Source organism: Pantherophis guttatus, chromosome 3, assembly GCF_059756535.1.
Source record: "Pantherophis guttatus breed Tessera chromosome 3, ASM5975653v1, whole genome shotgun sequence".
NCBI lineage: Eukaryota > Metazoa > Chordata > Lepidosauria > Squamata > Colubridae > Pantherophis > Pantherophis guttatus.
In genome coordinates, this window is record NC_142065.1 from 155,470,184 (window position 1) to 155,491,267 (window position 21,084).

At 39.5% G+C, this 21,084-nt stretch overlaps 1 protein-coding gene across 3 annotated transcripts in view; it reads left to right on the plus strand.

Annotated features, from left to right (window-relative positions):
- Positions 1 to 290: 290 nt before the first annotated feature.
- ZNF516 (zinc finger protein 516) overlaps positions 291 to 21,084 on the plus strand; it is a 133,893-nt gene continuing 113,099 nt past the window's right edge. For 2 of the 3 annotated variants that reach the window (XM_034429334.3, XM_087890388.1), the window contains exons 1-2: positions 318 to 414; positions 6,261 to 6,560. The gene's annotated coding sequence lies outside the window, so the exon portion shown is untranslated. Of the gene's footprint in view, positions 415 to 6,260; positions 6,561 to 21,084 lie in introns of all 3 variants that reach the window. The other variant, XM_034429336.3, reaches the window with a different exon arrangement.

The window sequence follows — 21,084 nt, forward strand, 5'->3', positions numbered from 1 at the left end:
AGTCTGTCCCCGCATTACACAAGAACTTTGTGCTGATGAGACAATAGTAGACAGTGTGTGCATTTAATATAGAACAGACCATTCTACCGGCTGGGGGAAGTCATGCACCTATACATTGAAGAGGGAGGGCAAAAAAGAAAAAGACGGCTATTTCTCCGACCTCGCTGTAGTCCAGTTCCTCAAAACGGTCCCCCCACGGGCCGAAGTCGGGCTGAAAGTTTGAGGCTGGCGGACCCCTTCTTCGGGGCTCGGCAGCCGGGGGTGTAGAGACGCCCCCTCCTTGCTCGCCCGAGTGGAGCTGGCGCAGTGAATCATGTGCAGTTCTTTCCTTATTGCATTCAGCGCGTGGTTTCACCTTCAGGTTGTTGTTTGTCTGTCCTTCTCCAAATCACATCACCTTTAAAACGAGATAAGGTAAAAATGGGCGTTGGGAAGACATTTCCAAAGACCCGCTTTGCGGGATACCTTCTGGGAGGCGTTGCTGCAAAGAGATCAAAGGGATCCGGGAAGGCGGCAGGGTGGGTGGGTGGGTGGAGTGGGGGGGGGAAACGAGAGATCGAGAGAGAGGGATTGAGAGAGAGAGAGAGAAATGAGAATCCCCTTAATAACGCCCGTGGGAAAAAAAAAAAACTTGGTGGTTCCAATGAATAATCTAGTTCATCTCAAACGGGAACCGGGGAGACTTTTTGCAGAAGCGATGGCCGGGGTGTTATTGGGAATTAAAAGCTGGCGATCAAAAAAAACAAAACAAAAAAACACAGAATAAAAGAGGGTGAATTGGGTTGGGGGGGGGGTGGGAGGCCGCTGGGCTCGGTCTTGTCCCGATCTCTGAACGATGGGAAGCTTTCAGCTTTGTATACTTTGTGAAAGGCGCGGGCGGGTTGGGGTGGGGTGGGGGGGTGGTGGCAGAGAAGGAGGTGCCGTCAAGTCAAACGCTCTCCACCGAGAAGGGCCGGGAAAACGAGCTCCCGGCTCGTCCTTTTTAACATTATCCCCCCCCCCCCAAACCCATGTCCAAGGTAGGTGGACTACTTTTTTTTTTTGCAAGCCTTTGGAGGCTGAGAAGAAGCGGCCGCTCGCCTCCTGAAGGGGCTGGATTGCGGACCGGGAGCGGGCGAGCCTCCTCCTCCTCTTCCTCTTCCTCTTCCTTCCTCGCCTGGACACTTTTTTTTGTTGGTTGGTTGGTTTTGTTTTGTTTATCGAACCGCCAGCTGGAGTGAAGGGCATAGTTTGCCTTGGAAAGTTGAGGGGTGTTTTTTTTTTTTTTTTAAGGCTGGTTTTACAGTATTCTGCTTCTGGAGGTTTAAAATAAATAAATAAAAAAAAAAAACACCAAACAGCCACCTTGAAGAGCGAGATCCACGGATGAGTCCTGCCGCTCGGAGGGGTGTTGAACGTATACACGGGAGGGAGAGAAAGAGAGAGAGAGAGAAAAGAGGGAGGGAGGGAGGGAAGATTGCCTAGTGGGAAAAGAAAGAAGAGAGAGATAAAAAAAAAGGGAGGGAGAGAAGATTGCCTAGTGGGGGAAAAAAGAGAGAGAAAAAAGAGGGAGGGAGGGAAGATTGCCTAGTTGGGGGAGGAAGAGAGAGAGAAAAAAAAGAGGGAGGGAGGGGGGAAAAAGAGAAAAAAGAGGGAGGGAAGAGAAGATTGCCTAGTGGGGGGAAAAGAGAGAGAAAAAGGGGAGGAGAGGGAAGATTGCCTAGTGGGGAAAAAAGAGAAAGAGAGAGAAAAAAGAGGGAGGGAGGGAAGATTGCCTAGTGGGGGAAAAAAGAGAGAGAAAAAAGAGGGAGGGAGGGAAGATTGCCTAGTTGGGGGAGGAAGAGAGAGAGAGAAAAAGGGAGGGAGGGGGGAAAAAGAGAAAAAAGAGGGAGGGAAGAGAAGATTGCCTAGTGGGGGGAAAAAGAGAGAAAAAGGGGAGGAGAGGGAAGATTGCCAAGTGAGGAAAAAAGAGAAAGAGAGAGAAAAGAGAGGGAGGGAGGGAAGATTGCCTAGTGGGGGAAAAAAAGAGAAAGAGAGGGGGGAAAAAAGAGGGAAGAAGGGAAGATTGCCTAGTGGGGGGGGGGGAAAGAGAGAAATAATGCAGACATGTCCCTCCTTTTCCTCCGCCCCCTCCCATCTCCACCCAGAATTAGCATAAGAGTTGCAACCGTCATTTGAATAAAAAAAAAAAAAAACACTGTTTCGAGAAAGTTGCGGAAACTTTGCCGGGCTCGGGTCGAGTTAGTCGTAAGAGCGGGGGAGGGGGGGGCGACGGGGGAGGGAGGGAAGAGTTGGGGCTTTGCAAAAGGCCTGGGTGCAGAAGGTGACAACAGCGGGATGTCCCGTCTCTAGTAGGTAGTTGGGTGGATCCCCGCCGCCGACGGATCTGTCCTGCTCTCGCCCGATCTCTCCCCCCTCCTCCCCGCTTTCCCGCGGCCAGCATTTGGGTCTGGAAACGTTGTGATCCTCGCAGCAGCGACCGGGGAGGGTTGCGTGTTGCGTGTGAGTCCGTATCCCCATCTATTCCGTTGGGCAGATCGATGGTTTCCCCCAAAGCCTTCTGGACCGGAGAGGTAGCCGCTGCCGACGTTCTGTGGTGGCCTCTGGGAGATTTGTGCTCGGTGTTTTATTTAACCTAGATGCGCTCGCTGCTCCCAGACTCTCTCGATCCACATTGGCGATCTTAGGCTGGGTTTATATTTGTGTGTGTGTGTGTGTGTGTGTATCTCAGAGAAACGGGGTGGGGGGGGGTTTCTAACCTGTGGAATTCGAAATGCAAATCACCGCCTGTGGGAGTTGAGGCAGAACAAATCAGCATTTATAAAGTAGGAAAAAGATTTAATGTCTTTGAAGGCGTTGGACGAATTCTCTCCCCTATTTGGGGAAAAAAGAAGTAGGGAATCCTGACGTCAATTCCCCCTCTGTGTGTGTGTGTGTGTGTGTGTGTGTGTGTGTGTGTGTGTGTGTGGTGTGATATTGTTGTTAATGTCTGAAATGGGGGGGGGGGTATATGAAGTGCTTACAGGAAAACAGATTACAAGATTAACATCTGTTAACATGATCGTTTATCTCCTGCCATAAATAGGTCAGTCCACTCCTTTCTTAAGGAAGTACAATGACTGGCACATGATTAAATAATGAAATTAGACTAATGAGTCCATAAATTAAATGGAGGGGAAGGTAGGGGCTTTATAAGCCAACTGGGCTACTCTTTAAAAAAAATACTGAATTTGGAGAGAGCAATATAAGGTTAAAGCCTTCAACAGAGCAGTAAAGCCTCTCTATGCCACCAGTCTTTCCTCCTCCTCCTCCCCCCCCCCAACCTCCTACTGAAACTGTATGAATATTTTCCATCTCTGGTGCTATTGGTTAAGAAGATCAACTCCTACCACGAACATGGATGTTTCTTTCCTAAACTTTTTTTTTTTTAGTGAGGGGAAAGGGGATAATTAAGTGGCGAAGAAGAACAGGGAAACGATGCAAACTACCCGTGTTTTGCTTAGTCCTGCCTTCTAGGAAAGACTGGCAGCTTCGCTCTCCAATCATCAGCTCTCACCTCTTACTGTGTTTGCATTGCAACTCCAACATTTCAGGCTGGAAGAGCTCTTCCCTTGTATTTTGTACATGCTTCTTCTGCCTTTGTTGGGCTAGGCGCCAGAATCTAGATAGGTAAACAATACCTTCGCCCACCCGCACCACCCATCTGCTGTCAACCAAAATTCAGTCCTGAAACCAGAACTCTGATCGTGAATAGAATTGTCATAAGGTGGTGGTTTCAAGTATCAAGCTGAGATCTGGGGAAGGCGAGGAAGTATAGAATGATCTATCGGTGTGTTTGAACAATGTGGCAGACTTGCTTATCTTGGGGGGTGGGGGGGTGGGAGGAGTGGAGAGTGTCCAAAAAATACACCCATTGCGACTTCAAGAATGTGATTATTTATATCCATTTAAGAGTCATTGCTATAAAAGGACTTTTTAATGTGTGGCAGGATCACACTGAATCTATAACACAATAGGGGGTTGAGTTCTTCATGGTTTTCAAAGGAAACTACTGTGTAACAATCCCCCCTCCTTCTATAGCCCACTGGATAATGCAGCATCCTGTTGATTCTTTTTTTTTTTTCTGATTAGATTTTTAAATTATCACAAACATAACTTTAGACAAAAAAAAAATACTTAAAAGTTCATTTCAGAAAATGTCAGACCTAACTGTCCTGGCACAAAAGAACGACTAGTGGCCAACATATTCCATGAATGCTATGAATAATGATCATTTCTTTACCACACAATAAGCACATTCAGTAACTAAAGAGCTGGAAAGCTCTCTGCCTGTCATGGATCTGGCCCTGTTCTTTTACTTAAGAAATTCCTCCCTTTGTCATTCCATCCGTTTTCCCCAATATCAATATTATAACAAGTTTCTGGCTTTAGATCATGAACATATTGTCTGTTCGTATGTACTGTATAGCGGAATTGGGGCAAAAGAGATTGTGGTATTTTTAAGGTGAAATGCTTGATTTCTTGCTGGCTTTTTATCTTCTACATTGGGATAAAGGGGTGGGATGGACAATTCAAGAACTAAATGCAACCTTTTGTGTTGAAGCCAACTGCCCACTTCACTCTGGAGATGATCAGAACTATTTCTTGTTAGAGAGAAATCTGAGCATGTTCAAAGAGAGTCCTTTATGCTCTGGCCATGTGCCACATACTTTAATTCATAGCTGATGCACTAAATGAGTTAACTAGCAAAGAGTTTTTCATTAACTCACTTGGCAGCCATATATTTAACTTTTAAGAGGACAGAATACCTCAGTAGGAACATTCAGCTATTCAGTTACATAGTTTTGGAATTAGATTTGTTTTTAAGCTATTTCCTCATACGCCTTTTCTTTAATTTCAGGCAAATGTGTGTGCAATGGGTGAGGCAGTGTACCAGTAGTATTGTTCAGCAGCTTTTTGTATATGCAAGCAATAATTTAATAGAAGACTTGTTCCTTGAACTTCTGGGTTGCTAGTCCCCTTTGTTTACTAGCACTGGATTACATTTACGATTACATATTATGGAATTAGTAAAAGTATTTTAGAAAAAGTAACATCAACCTTAGGGTAAAGCCTTCATATTTGGTTGCCTTCATGTTTGACAGTATAGCTTGCTTTGTGTGTTTATTTGTAAATCAGTTGTGGTTGTGCTCTTGAAAGGAAATCTGCTGAAATTTGGTGGTACAGACTTCTGAGTATATATTGAGTCAGCTTGCATAAATTGATTCCTTTTGTGATGCAAAAGGAAACTTGTTCTGACTGTCCATGCATCTGAAAAAAAATCTCTCTTTTGTTTTTGCTCAAAAGTGAGCAAAGGAGTTAGATGGGTTCAAAGATCTATTCACAGCATGTTTAACTTGAAATAATTCCCTCTTGCCTTTTTTTCCCGAAGTTACATGCATTGAATTGGCAGCTGAAACTATAGTCAATTCTCTGGACTACTCAGATAGAATAGAATTCTTTATTGGCCAACTGTGATTGGTCACACAAGGAATTTGTCTCCCGTATATAAGCTCACAGTGTACACATAAACAGCAAGTAATAGGTCATAATAAAGTAATAGATATAAGCTCTATTGAGTTGGAGGGATCTTACTTCCAGATAACTGCATTTTTCTCAAGTACGTTGGATGAAAGTCCTAAATATCATTCCTCTTCATCCTTACCAGGGAGTAAATCTAACTTTAAGCACAACAGGTCTTATTCAGGACAGATAATTGTATGAAATTGCATTGTCCCTTATTATTATTTCAAACAATTACAAGGTGGTCAAAGTCCAAATGCTCTTTGGAGTGAGCAGTGGCAAACAAGAGTTGCTTTTTGCTTTGCTGGTATTGCAACTGGAAAACCGAAGCATGTCTGGAGTGATACTCCGGGGGTGGGGGTGTACCGGTTGCGGTCTTGTGTTTGTGTCAGTTTGTATTTTATGCCAAGAAGACCATGAGCGTGTTCTGGAAAAAGCCCAAAGAAATCAGGCTAATCAGGCAGAAGATGGTTACGGAAGAGCTATTTTGAGCTGGGCTTATAGCTGTAAGGGCTACCCGTACCTGTGAAGGAAGGAAGGAAGGCCACCCCCTGTTTTTGTCTCTTCCACCCTCACACACAACCTTTCCAACCGCTTGTTGCTGTGTGTGTGTTAGTCGACAAAAGGGAGGAGGCAGCAGTGAGGCAAAGAGAGGAGGAGTCTCCCTGGCCAGGCGTCCCTTCTACTCAGTTGTTTTCTTCCCTTTTTCATCTCACCAGACGTCACACAGCCGTGTAACTGTAATACAAGAAGTGAAAGAGGCTGAGAGAACAGGCTCAACTTCTAACCCTGAACAAAGGCAAAAAGGATTTGTCAAGGCGCTACCTCTCTCCCTCTTTCCCCCGCCTCTCCCCCCCCCCCCCAAAAAAAAGAAAAAGAAGTGGAGGTGGAGAAAAGCTACTGCCTGGGATAATCAGACCAGGCTCGCTTTCTGTGGGAGGAGAAGCCAGCTCTCGAGGTTACAGGGCTGTCCTGTTGGATTATGTGGGGCTCTGCCTGGAGAAGTCCTGACTCTGAAGGTAATTGCTTTTCTGTGTTCAACTTTGGTTCGGTTATTGTTGAAGGCAAGGCAGAAAAGGGAGCGTTGTAAGGGGTGATGGCATTCCAGGATCTAGGGGAAGGAGAAATATGTGTCATATGTTTGTGTGTATATGTATCTGTAAATCTCCATGCAAATTATGGGATGGCTCATCATTCCAGGACAACTGGGAGGCTTTCCTTCTGTTGTGGGAAAGGGTTTCTTTTAAAAAAAGAAGACCATCTCAGATCTTCAGGAAATATAACTTTAGCAGAAATCCAGATGTGTTTCTTGGGTGTGAGATTCAGGCAGCCCAGCCCTAGCTTAACAAAAGAGGCAGGGATGCAACCTGAATTCCAGTTCTCATTTCATTTCTTGTTTTTAGTTTAAGGCGGGTGGGGGCAGTTCTGCATTTCGATACCACTTTGAATCGGAGAAAAATCACTAATGACCTGCTGTCCCTTAGAAATTTTGGTGAAATTGGGGTTTTTTTGCACACTATTTGCCAAGATTTTATGGCCTTTAAGAGTTTAAAGTTGAAATATGGCTTTAAATATTCAAGCAGAGTAAACAAGAACTACACTGAAAGCTGCAAAAGATAAAACAGAATAAAAGTAATATAAACCATGATAAATACCATTCTGAAATATAAGCATTTTATTAAATATGCAGGCATTATTTTTTTCATTGTGTGTGCATTTATGGGAGGAGGGGAAAAAGCCTGTTTAGCAAGGTTTACTTCCTTTTCTGTCAATAGAATATTTAATTGAATTATATCAAAATCAGAAAGGTGTCCTGTTGAAACTTGTATATATATAATTGAATGCTTTTCATCAGATTGCTGAGACAGAAGAGAAATGATATTTATGTTTGGCTTTTCTAATAAATTAGAAAGCAGGGCTGCATGGGAACACTTGTTGTATAATTAGGATTACAGCCCAGTTACTCAAGAAGACATCTTTAGTTTTAAAAGAATAACTGCCATAGCCATCTTGAGTAAGCTGTGAGTAATAAGGTGTTCTTTGGTTTTGTTTGTTTTACTTTGAGTCATTAGATTGGGCATAACTTTATTTAGGCATAGACAACATGAAAGCTCCACCTAGTAAATCTGCTTATTCATTTGAAGGATTTTAATTGTTGAATTTGTTAGCTCAGTTTTCTCCTAACTGGCACCTCCACATATGTTGAATTTTGGCTGGGAGTGCTTGGAAATGGAAGTCCAATTCATCTGGATTGATTATTCTGCATTGAAAGGATTTTTTAAAAAAATAGAATCTGAATATTTTGGGTTTATTTAAAATATAACTTCACGAGTTTAAATAAACCTTAAATGCAAATTGACAATAGAAGATAAAGGATATTTAGAAACTTCTTGGGGATGTCCTTGGGGATGCCCATACACACAGACTGTTAAAAATATAAGAAGACTGCTGAATCAAATCAAAACTCTAGTCTAACATCCTCTTTCCCATGGTGGCCAACCACATGATTCTATGTGTGCCCCATGAAAATTCTGAATGCTTATTTAAAATAACTTGCATTATGTTTTGATATACTGCATTTGACTATGGCGATTCTATAACCAGGGAAGGCCATGTATGTACATCAACATCTTTGTACTTGAATACTGTCCTATGCCATCTTGAAATTCCCATTATTAAAACTACTTTAATTTTTAAAATTAAAACAAATGATTGGGAATTCTTATGAAAACTTTGAACTTCTTCTGTCATTGATTTTTTCCAGAACGCTCTTGTGTGTCTTGAGAAGTACTTGGACAGCACAGATGGTCAGCCATTAGGCCTGCTTTCATATACAGCACATCTAACCACACAAAATAAAAATGTAAGGAAGAGAGGGGTGTACCTTATTATTTCTAGTCCTTTAATAATAATAACTTTTATTTGCGGTCTCAGACCAAAATACAGATATATTTGCAAAAGAACGTGAGGAAAGTAACATCATACACAGTTGCCTACCAGAAGCCTTGGCTGAGAGGAATTACATTGTTCTCCTCTAATAGTTACAGCTCTTAAAATTTAGAAACCTGAAAAGTAATGTGTGAGGAGTCATGCCCTAAACAATATAAGGTCAAATTACTAGCATTGGATCCAAAGAGATCTGTTTCCAAGAGTAATTTAGTCCTGTCTGCGTTATACATAGGGCAGTATAAAAGAACATGCTCCACAGTTTCAACCTCAGCCTCTATCACAGGGGCATAACCGCTCACTTATCGGGAGCTTCTTGAATCATCCGTCCAGCAATGCTGAGGGCAAGACGTCTAAATCCTTTAGAGAAGGTTTAGAATAGGAATTGAGTAATTGGGAGCAGTGTTTTGGCAACTTTAAGATAAGTGGACTTCAACTCCCAGAATTCCCTAACCAGGCATATTAGCTGCGGAATTCCGGGAGCTGAAGTCCATGCATTTTAAAGTTGCCCAAATTGAGAAACACTGAATTGGGATGATCCAGAAGAAAAATTTTGCATGATTCAGGGAATAAAAAGAAGAAGCAGTGACATCAGATCTGGGCAGGTTTACAGTGGGAAAAGGGAGAGCCAATATCTAGAAGGGACATTGGATGAGTGATCTTGAAGCAGAGAAAAAAATGACTAAATTGATAGAATGTGCCAAGACTGTGTGGGATCTGAGAGTTTGTGAAGGCGATCTTGAATATGACGACTGTGGAAGCAGTAGTAAGCAGAGGCAGAAACTGGTAGTTTTCTCAGAACGAAGAAGCAAGGGCTGTCCTTTCTTCAATATTATTTTTATTTTGTCTAGGATTCTTTTTTGCTCGTTTCTGAAAATTTCATCACTGTAGATAGTATAATAACATGTCTAGGTAGGGCACATAAAGTCTTAGCAGCTCTTCCATTCATAATGTAATTGTTAAAGCATTTTAAGGAAACAGGAAAAAAGTAAAAACATAAGGTCATCGAGAGGCTTATCAACAAAGAGATTGATAGATTGCCTGTCATTGTTATAGGTAGGTCGTTCCCCCCCCTCAAAGCAGAAATTCCACAATTGTAGCCACATTTAAGTAGATGCGAAACCTTACTTTAGAATTGTGCCTGTTCAGTACCTATTCAGAGGAAATTCTTAAACTGATTTATTTAGCATTTCTGTTTGGAGAGCTTTACTGCAAAAAGAAAACCGACAAAAGTAAGAATTTGTTTGCATTAAAGTCCAGCCAATTTTAATATCTCAGAGGAGTAATTTTTTAGAGCAAGTTTTATGAATAGGTTTCTGTAGGATTAAAGGTCAGCTATTCAGTACTACCGGTGAAGGGGGCATTTTTGCCTGATAATGCTGATTGGGGAGCAGGAACCAGATGTTCTTTTTCAACTCCTACACTACTCTGGTGAGCCTCTGACTTGTTCTGCTCCGTTGCAAGAAGTAGTGAAGGTTTCTGCATCTCTATCACCAGAAGTATGAGGAAACTATGTCCTGCAGATAACTCTGACATACAAGAAATTCCAGGAAGTTTTAGATCACCCTTACTTTAAGTATCATTAGCTTTACCCGATACATAAGCATTCTTGATTCATAAGCATTCTTGATTCCCTTCATATTTTTCCAAGTAGAACTTGTTGCCTACATTGAAATATTCTCTGCCAATTGCATACAGTTAACTGTTTATGTTTATAATAAAGCTGATACCTTGGAAAGAATTGTGGGATTCTTTTGGTCATATTTTTTATTAAGAATGTTTGAACAATTATAAAAAGAGAAGAAAAGAAAAATATAAAAGAAAAAAAAAGAAAATATATCAAGCAATGAATAAATGGGGAATTTACAAGCATCATAGAATTACTATAGGTTGAATAAAGTTCTCAGTATTCCTTGGTCTCTTGCTGAAGTTCGGAGAGGAGAAGGGAAAGAATTTTAAGCTTGTGTCAATCACAAATGAAGACTATAAATGCACTCTTAACAACCTGCTACTGTTGGCCAGATCTAGGTTTCTAGGCAGTTGCTATAATGGGTGCCTTGATATTAAAACTGCTAAGGGGCTGTGTTTGCTCATTGCATTAAGATACAGGTTTTATAATCATTTCGGGACTGGTGGGCACATTTAAAATTTGGAAAACATTGTGCTGGAGCAACTTGTCCATTGATACAAAAGTTATCATAGGACATCGTTTTAAAAAGCTCATTTTCTGGAATTTTAAAAGTTACATAGCAGGATGCTTCTCTGGTTCTCCCTGTTTTGGAGGAGCATTTGACCACACAAACCAAATGTTTGGTTCACAAACATATTTTTTGAAACGAAGGTGATTCTGTAGTTCGTTGTTTTCTGTTACAGTACACCGGCTTCCCATATTGTAATTAACTATTATTAGTAGTAGTACTATATTAGTATATGTTTAGATAAGCAAAAAGCTTGGCATGTGTAAAATAAGGTTTTCCATAGACACATTGGTTATAGTGGATGATACCATAACTGGGTTCCCACTGTATGCTTTAGTTAAAACCAAACTGCATTGTGACAGTGCAGTGCGTAAACCCAGCCAGTGAATAATGCTTCATTTTTACAAAAAAAAAAAAAAAAGCTCAGCAGCATGATGTCCAGATGCCAGTAAAATTTATGAAGGCTACTGATCAGCGCAACACAATTAAAATCACAGATCAAAAACAATTATGCAAAAATGCTTCCTTTAGCCCTTTTGTGGTTCTGTTTTCATTGGCTAGATGAGAATGCCAGTCCTTTGATGGACTTTTCAGTCAGTGGAATAGGGCAAGAAAATTCAGAACTCTTGTTCCCGAGGAGGAAAAATAGTTTTTCACTACTTTTTCACTACCTCAAATATAAACACCTGCTAAAATAAATAATACTATATTCTAACTTCTGTTTGACTTCCGACTCTTCCATGTATGTATTCTTACAGTACTTATGGAATCAGGAATGGATGTGAATCTTTGGGGCCTGTCCAAATGGTCATAGGATTTTTGAATATACTTCTGGATGTCTTCCAATTGAATAAGTATCAGGAAACCTAGTGTGGGCTCATGCACATTGCTGTATGCAAATGGGCTCTTTTTTCTGACTTGGATTATCCAAATAGATTATTTCTCTGAATACCAAATAACGCAATCTTGCTTGCTTCTCCATGCATATAGTACTTGGTGTCCCATGGAAGACTGAAGAGTGAATAGCTCTTTTGTTGTTAACCGTTATGTTAACTGTGCCAGTTAACGTTATGTTAACTGTGCCAGTTAATGGCACAAGCTTCTGTTGTGTTGGCATGTAATCCCATTTTCCTCAAAGTAGTAAGCCAGTTTGAGATCTGTTTGTTATTTTATTGACACTTGTCTTCTTTTACCATCTAAGGACAGTAGTGTCTGTCTATTTTAGTCCTCTAAGAATTGGTTCAAATATCATGACAACTGTTTTAATCATGGCAATAACTGCTCATCTGAGTATTTGTGCAAGCATCATCACATGATTACAGTACATATGTAAAAGACTGGGCAGGGCAATAGAAACCATTGAGACACAAGAAGCTGCTGCCTTTGAAAAAATTGAAATAGGCAGAAAACATAGAAATGTATAGAGTACTGGAGAACAAAGAATCCCTTGGAAAGTATTTTGTTTTAGAAAGGTTGGTAAACTACTTCCTAAAAATACTCTTAACATTAGTTTATGCTTCAGAGATGTCTTAGAGGCAAAGTTTAACAATAGCAACATTATCAGTGATAGTTCACTCCTGCATTATGATTGGATTTCTAAGTAAGCAAATATTTGGTGTATTTAATATTAGAAAAGTACTTTTAAATGTTGCAAAATTTCAAATATCTTAGAATATTTAGAGCAGGAATGTAATTTAGAAATGTACAAAGTACCAACCTTGTTTCTAATAATTTCTGCTCCATATTCTTCATCAGGTGAAATAATGTAGTGAATACTTGAACATTATGTAATTAAGTAATACATATTGAAAATATTTTGCAGCTTTGTGTCAGTTCATTGTACAAAATAGTTTGTCCTGTCCTGAATGGATTTTGTACTTTGATTTCCATTCCTAGTTTGGAGATAGAATGTAGTTCGTCATATTTGTATTTGGTGCTGTTCAAATATCAGGGTAAAATATTTTTTTTCAGACCAAGAAACTCCAGCCCATTATATCCCAAAGCTTGGTAAGATTGAATGATATTAAAATCAGATGAATGGAACTAAATATGAACTTGAATTATGCCAGCCGTGGTTTGAGTTTTATTATCAGATAATTGTTACTTGGCCTTAGTTGTGATCTGGAAGTGGTCTCTAATTTCACACTTAATATAAATCATAATTCTAACTGTAGTTCTAGAGTAGCCACAATCAATAACTGATGACTATGAGCTGGCTTGAATACAGCTGGTTTAGATAAATATACCACATTTGTATATTTTGTCTGAATTCAGTTGTTTTGTCAACTTTATCATATTACTGTGCATGATTTATTATGGAATTCCAATGTCTTTGTATTCTCAAGCTGTAATGTAATTTTATACTTGATGGATTTTTGTATTACCAATATAGAACTGGATGAACTCTTTGGGGAAAAGTGAGATAATAATCAAGTGTGCTTCTTCATATTGTCTTTATTAAATTCAGTATTAACAATCACGTGAAGTCCTCTTCAGTATTTATTCACAAATACAGAAAAATGTTGCTAAAATTGTTAAGCCCTGTTCTCTAAGCCTTGTGACATCTCTTATCATTTTGAGCCTCTAGGAAAATAACAAAGACAGTTGGAGACAAAAATTTAAATTACAGCATAGCAAATTATACTCTGCTTTTTACAGGGAAGTGAATATAAGTGTATTATGTCTCCAGAATTCTTAATACATCTAGAAATATTATAAATAGCCCCTCCCCAAAAGAACCCCACTTCTCAAAAAAGGCCTCAAACCCTATCCTCATTCCCTTTAATGTTATTGTTTTACTATTATGTCCCTGTGGTCTTTGGCCCCTGAAAATTATTTTTTAGAATTAGTACGTATACATGTTATTTCTGTCTTATATGATATGCTTAATGAACTTTATCCACTGAAGTAGCTTTTTTCTTATTATTTGCTGTTTATATGTATCTCTTACTGAATGTTTGAAAACTTTGTGAAGATTTCTGTAGGAAAGAGAATGGATGTTGAGCAGTATTAGCCTTAATTCCAAGACTAGACGTCAAAATAACACCTGGAAAGAACATTCTTGTCCAAACCTGTGCCTTTAAATTTGTGAATTCTTCCTCTACTTGAAAACATGTTCTGCTTCTACCAGAGACTCTGCAGTATTTTGTGAAAAGAAAAGTATCTAATGCTAGTATTCTTCTTTGGTAGCATCAAAATGCTTGACAACATTCAATCTTTAAATGGCAAGTGTGTTTCTGTTGTTTCTGTGTTTGTGCACTTTAATTTAAGTGAGACTGTGAACAGCATTTGTTTGTTGTGTTCATTGCAGGAGCTATTAATCACTACTGTAATGTATTGTTTGTCATTGTGAGCTGAGAACTTCTCAAATTCTGAACATTACTCAATATTTTTTTCCTTTGGATCTGTGCTAAAATAAGAATTAAAATGGAGAGCTACAAATGCCTCTGAGGGAGCATTCATACCATTATTGCTTTTGTAAAGCTCTGAAGTTACCTCCACACTGTGGCCTACTATTTAGAGTTGATTTAGAGATGGATTGCTAGAGTGTCCACCAAGGTGTATATACCAGTATTTTTAATTCTTTGTGAGTACATCTGGTATAATTATCCAAAATGTAAGAAATGGATTCACATCTGTCTTTCATCTGACATTTGTGCCCTGCAATGTCAGTAAGGTTGGATATATTTGGATGAGATGGAACTAAACTTCTGCTAAGATCATTACTGGCAATCTTTTCTTCAGTGATAGCTGGAGGACTGCAATCTTCCATGTTAATAGAAAGAAAATGTTTGACTGCATTTGGAAAATGAATGGCTGGACAGTAAAACCCAACCGAAAGGGCCATTTATTTGAGCCGACATCTTCAGTATAAATATTTGTACCTTGCAGCAACATTCCTTTTTCAAAGCAGACATCGCACATATTGTAAATGTTTATACATTTTCAGTGCTAGGTTAAAGCTGTTAGGATTCAAGTTGTAGCAAAATTCTGATTTCTGCTCGGATTTCTCATTCTGAGTTGCTCATCTCTGATTTTTTCGCTATTCCATTGGCACATCAGTTTTGCTTTACTGCAAATATTAGGCATGGACAGCACATACTACTTATAAAAAAGGGACTTTGGAACTTGCTTCAAAATAAGAGTTCCAGCTGCAAACTTCTTTGTTTCTTATCCTGCTCTGCCATTTCCACCTATCTTTTATTCAAATTTTCCCCAACGTTGGTACGCACTAGGTTTCAATGAGTTGATGGCTTAGTCAACTTGCAAACTATTAGTCTTGCAAACTATTTTAATATCTCACCTATATTAATCCAGTCAGCGTCCTAGAAAACTGCTGGGAAAGGTTAAAAGTTATAATCCATATAAATAAATGAAAGGTGATCAAGCTGGGGAAGGCTGTTCTACTCATTGCAGCTAGCCTAGTTTTTCAGGGAGAATATATATTTATATAGTCCATGGCTGTATTTTTGTTGCTGTGTAAGTGTTTAATTAGGTATTTGACATTTAGCAAGTATCTGCCTAATGGTTCACTGAACCTTACTTCCTCCTTCAGCCTTGGTAATCTTTGGGAGTTAAGATCTGAATAGAATACTTGTACAAATACTTCAGTTGTAAAGATATTTCAGTTGCTTTCTGTTATATGCCTTTCTTCGATCCATACTGCTGCATCAGCACTAACAGGGATTTTTTTTTTTAATATTATTATAGCTAGTTTATCCTTGCATTTTTGGATTACAGTTAGACTTGTTTATGCCAGGGATCAGAAGATACACATTCATGTGTTTTGAGATGTGCTCAGTGCAAGGACAAAGGAGGAAATGTGTGTAAAAGCTGCCAAATAACTTATTACCCAATAGGTTTGTGCCAGTAATGTTTTGTTCTTTGCAATTTGTGGATTTATTGCTTCTTAGTTGTGAGATAATACAGAGAACATTATGTCTTGCAAGCAGGTTTAATCTTGCCTGTTTTATCCAATGATGTTAACAGTATAAAATTGGTTGCATCCAGACTAAGCTTTTTGTTTTAATATAAACATCCTCCCCTCCATCACGTGTGATTCGCCTGTGTTTTCCACAACTTCAGTTTCCTCCTCCCCTTTTTAATGCAGCAACTTAGTTATGGATGTAAACTCATCTCAGCCTCTAATCGACAGGACCCATTGGAAGAATGAATAGGAGTTTATTTATTGATTTATTTGTATCCCGCCTGTTTTATTTTTACAAATAATGCAGGCTGCAAATATATCTAATACAGCTTTCTCCTCCTATTTTCCCCACAATGATGATTCTGTGAGATGGGTTGGGCTGAGAGAGTGACTGGCCCAAAATCACCCAAATGGCTTTCTCTCCCCCCACCCCCAACTCTGAAGCACCTGGAAGATTCAGAGCTGTTTGTTTGATTTAAATGTTTGCAGCAGATATTATTTTAGCTTTGAATTTTTAAAATATTATAATAGGAGTCTATTAACATAGGAAGGGGAGGTAATGCATTATACTTTTCTTATACTCTTATCCCCCAACTTAGCTCTTTCCATTGTGTGTTTTGTGTCTTAATATGCAGTTGTAGCTTTATAAATTCAGAGGCTTTATGTATTTTATTTGTAATATAAGAATTGTGGAACATGCATGCACCCTCTAGATGAAAAACTGTCCCATTCAAGATAGAAGGGAACCTTTTGATGTTTTATTGCACTCAGCTAAAGGTGAAATGCAAGAACATAGGGGTCATGAGAGAAAGCCCCCATCTTACTGGCAAATCTTTGCCTATCTTGCTCGAAGAAGCAATTCTATACCTCTTCCTTTCTTCCTTATGCTGATCTTCTCTGGGTTACAATTAGATGAATAATGTGGTTGCAAATTAGTAGTGTGTAATAAATTCTCTACTGTATAAAAAGTTGCAAGATGTTTTATTATGAGTTGCATTAATTGGATTTAAAAGAAAACATTTGTCAAACCTATTCATTTGCATTGGTATCAATAAGATAATGCTTTGTCAGTCCACTCTACATTTATGTTGATAAATCTATTGGCTCATGAAAATTAAAACATGTTTTGTTAATTTCAAGTGAATAATTTAGAACTTAAAGCCATGCATGGGAATGGAATTTAACATTGAGCACAGCTTTCTCATTAGTGATGTGAAACCTTCAGTTAACAAAACCAGAAAACATTTTCTTGTCTTCATTTTGCATTCTAAGCAGCTTATGAAGCCACAGTTTTGGGGTCACTGTGGAACTTGGTAGGCTTTCTAAATAGTTACTGGATGACATTTTTCACAATCCTTTATGTTGTGTGCTTAAATAAAATGGTATAATTTTATCCTTTGGATTTTAAAGTTAGTTAGAACAATTTTCAGTCTTGTGTTCCTAGTGCAGTGCTGACTAGAGAGCAAATGTAGTTGTAATACTTAGCTATTTTTAGCAGTCAGGCTTGTTAGTATTGTTGAAAACAAAGGCAAATATTTAGCCAGTCATGGGAATATCTAGAAACAGGAAACTTGGAACTGCTAAAATGATGTGGTCATTTTGTCTCATAATTTGGCTTAGTTTTTTTTAAAATTGTAATTAACGTTTCATGCTACATTTGTTTTAAATATAGCAGTATCTCCAAAAAAGAGAATATCATTTGATATCAGATAGATCTGAACATCTCTTTGGAAAAACAAGGTATTTCTTAACATAGTTTTATTAGGTTGAAAGGGGACAAAATCATAATGATTTCAGTAAGGGTACAGGATTAATTTTAGCTTTAAATTCATGGTATCTCTGCTAAAGAATAAGAAACCAGAAGTAATTATTTATGTAAGGCTGAACTGATGTTTATATCAGTAACTATAATTGATATTATTAGCAATTAGCAATTCCTTTTTGATACAATACTTCTGTCAGAGTGTATTGGTCCTTGGTTCTCTTGCATTGTCTTCTTTGAGCTATATTTCCATTTTCTGCAGAAAATACTTCGTCAGCTTGCCTGATGCTGCTCATTGCTGATGACCTTTTATACATGCTACCTTCCCTGACCTGTGCTCTTAACATACTACCTGTGCATCTCTTATGCATTTTAGCTAACCCTTGATATTCTAGAGATGTTTCTAAAGTTTGGTTTCAGCAGAGACAAGTGTGACTGTTGGACTTTGGCAATTTTCCATTAACCAGCCAAGCATACAGCATTCTTTTCACTTATAGAAAGTGTACTATGGACATTCTGTTAATGTTCATTCCTCAAGCAGTTGGAATGTTTGGGAACATTTTGTGATACTGAACTCAGAGTCAGTTTCAGAAGCCTGTGTGCTGCAAGTAGGGTATAATATACATTGCTACTATTTCCACTGTGGAAATTCTTTTTGTCAGATTGCAATTCTTGATATAGCTGTCCTATAATTATACTTTTCCTTGGTTCATCTAGAAATATAATACATACAAGCCATGCCTGTGGTATTATTAGTATTTTGGATGTATTGAGATAAAGGCTTATGGAAAAGAAATGCTTCTATAGTTCTTTGTTCCTTTTGATTTCCAGGCATTTTATGCATTCAGAGTTTATTCTTGTGCAAGTCTTGTTTAACTACACTTAGATCAAAGTGGCACTAGAAAACCCCCGCAACTATACTTATTCTCACATTTAACTCTTTCTTCCTTGAAAAGGGTGATGGAGGATTTTAAAGGATTTATCCTGTAGTATTCTATATGGTGAAATCATACTTACTCCTATTGTGTTAATACAGCTAGGTTGAAATTGGCAAATAGATTAATTAGAGTTTCCAAATGTTCTTTCTCGATGTTCTAATAATAGTGTGATTGCATTTCAAGTTGTGTAATAGATTGGTAACTACAGTCATAATCTGAGTTGAATGAGTAAGCATCTTTTAATTTGTTTTACCCAAAATACATGGTTTTGTAAACTATTTAAAAACCTTAGCAGCTTTCTTCTATGAATTACTGGTATGCCATGGAAAATGTGAGAAGACTAGTATTAAGTGAGTGTTCTTATTTATTAATATATTAGTATATTTGGGGGACAAGAGAGTAATGGTTCAAAAGCATATTTTTATTCAGTGTTAATATTTTACTGTTTTAAAAGGCTATTCTTGGCTAACAATAAAACAAAATAAGAAAATGCAAAATCAATTTTACTTTTAAAAACATATAATTGAATTAAAAACAAATAAACAAGCAGCAGCAGTAAGAACTATCTTACTAAAGAAATAAAAAATAAAAACACATCCAATTAAAATATCAATAGCACTTAGACTTATATACCGCTTCACAGTCCTCTCTAAACAGTTTACAGAGTCAGCATATTGCCCCCAACAATCTAGGTCCTCATTTTACCAACCTTGGAAGGATGGAAGGCCGAGTCAACCTTGAGCCGGTGAGACTTGAACTGTTGAATTGCTCTCAGTCGGCAGTGTTGGTCTGCAATACTGCATTCTAACCACTGCATCACCATGGCTCTTGAGTTGAAAATGATTCAGTTCAAAGCAAGAATATGTGGAGAATACTCTGAAGGAGGAAATATCTTCTGGTCTAAAGAAGGGTTGGCAGCCTGATGCCTTTCAAATAATTTGCACTTCAATTATCATACTCCTTTGCTATCTTAGATAGTGTCACATGGGACTTGAAAATCAAACAATTAGGATGGTATCAAATGGTCTATATTCAATTTAAAATATTGTTCATATTTTAGGGAATCAGAATGATCATTTCTAGTTTGTTTATCTACTTGTAGAACAGGGAGGAGCAAAGAAAGAGTAAATGGCTGTAAGCCCTAGCAAGTTATGAATACGTGGTAGGCAAGAAACCTTCATTTACTATGCAGTACAGCCACAACTGTCACCATATATATGTGGTGGTCTCTCTGCTTTCAGGAGGATCTTTACCCCTTTCTACATTGCAGTCACTTGACTTCTGTATGAACTATAGGTAGTCCTCTACCTATGACCACAATTGAGCCCAAAATTTCTGTTGCTAATTGTGATGTTTTTTAAGTGATTTTACCACCTTGCTTGCCACAGTTGTTAACAGTTCCCCCAGCACCTGGATGAATCGTCGTATCTGGATCCGTTCCAGTCAGGCTTCAGGCCTGGGTACAGCACAGAAAGGGCATTGGTCGCGTTGGTTGATGATCTCTGGAGGGCTCGGGACAGGGGTTGTTCCTCTGTCCTGGTCCTATTAGACCTCTCAGCAGCTTTTGATACCATCGACCATGGTATCATGCTGCACCGGCTAGAGGAGTTAGTGGTGGGGGGCACCGTCCTACGGTGGTTCTCCTCCTTTCTCTCTGACTGGTCGCAGTCCGTGTTGACGGGGGCAGAGGTCGACCCCGAGGCCCCTTGTATGTGAGGTGCCACAAGGGTCGGTCCTCTTGCCCCTTCTGTTCAACATTTATGTGAAGCCGCTGGGTGAGATCATCCGTGGTTTCGGGGTAAAGTACCATCAGTACGTTGATGATACTCAGCTGTACATCTCCACCCCGGACCACTCCAATGATGCCCTTGAAGTGATTTCCCGGTGCCCGGAGGCCGTGTGGATCTGGATGGGGTGAAACAGACTCAGGCTCAACCCATCCAAGACTGAGTGGCTGTGATTTCCGACATCCCGATATAATCAGTTGGTGCCATCACTGACTATTGGGAGCGAGTCATTGGCCCCCACGGAGAGGGTTCGCAACTTGGGTGTCCTCCTGGACTCACGGCTGTCTTTAGAAGAGCACATGACGGCCGTGGCCAGGGGGACTTTTTATCAGGTCCGCCTGATTCGCCAGTTGCGTCCCTTTCTGGATTGGGACTCGTTAAATACGGTCACTCATGCTCTCGTTACTTCCCGTCTGGACTACTGCAATGCTGTCTACATGGGGCTCCCCTTGAGGAGCACCCGGAGGCTCCAGCTGGTCCAGAATGCGGCCGCGCAGGTGGTTTTGGGAGCGAGTGGCGCTCCCATGTGACCCCCCTCCTGCGCGAGCTGCACTGGCTCCCGGTGGTCTTTCGGGTGCGCTTCAAGGTTTTGGTTACCACCTTTAGAGCGCTCCATGGCATTGGACCGGGGTATTTACGAGACCGCCTTCTGCTACCAATAGCCTCTCACCGACCAGTACGCTCCCATAGAGAGGGGCTCCTCAGGGTGCTGTCGGCCAAACAATGTCGACTGGCGGCCCCCAGAGGGAGAGCCTTCTCTGTGGGGGCACCAACCATCTGGAACGAGCTCCCCCCAGAGATACGAAGGATCCTGGACCTGTGCACGTTTCGTCGTGCTCTCAAAACTTTTTTATTTCAGCAGGCTGGCCTGGCCTAACTCCTTTTTAAATTTTTAATTTGTGATTTTATAAATTGGGTGTTTTAATCTGTGTTTCGGCCAAAATATTTAATAATTTTAAGGGATTTTTTAATATTTGTATTATTT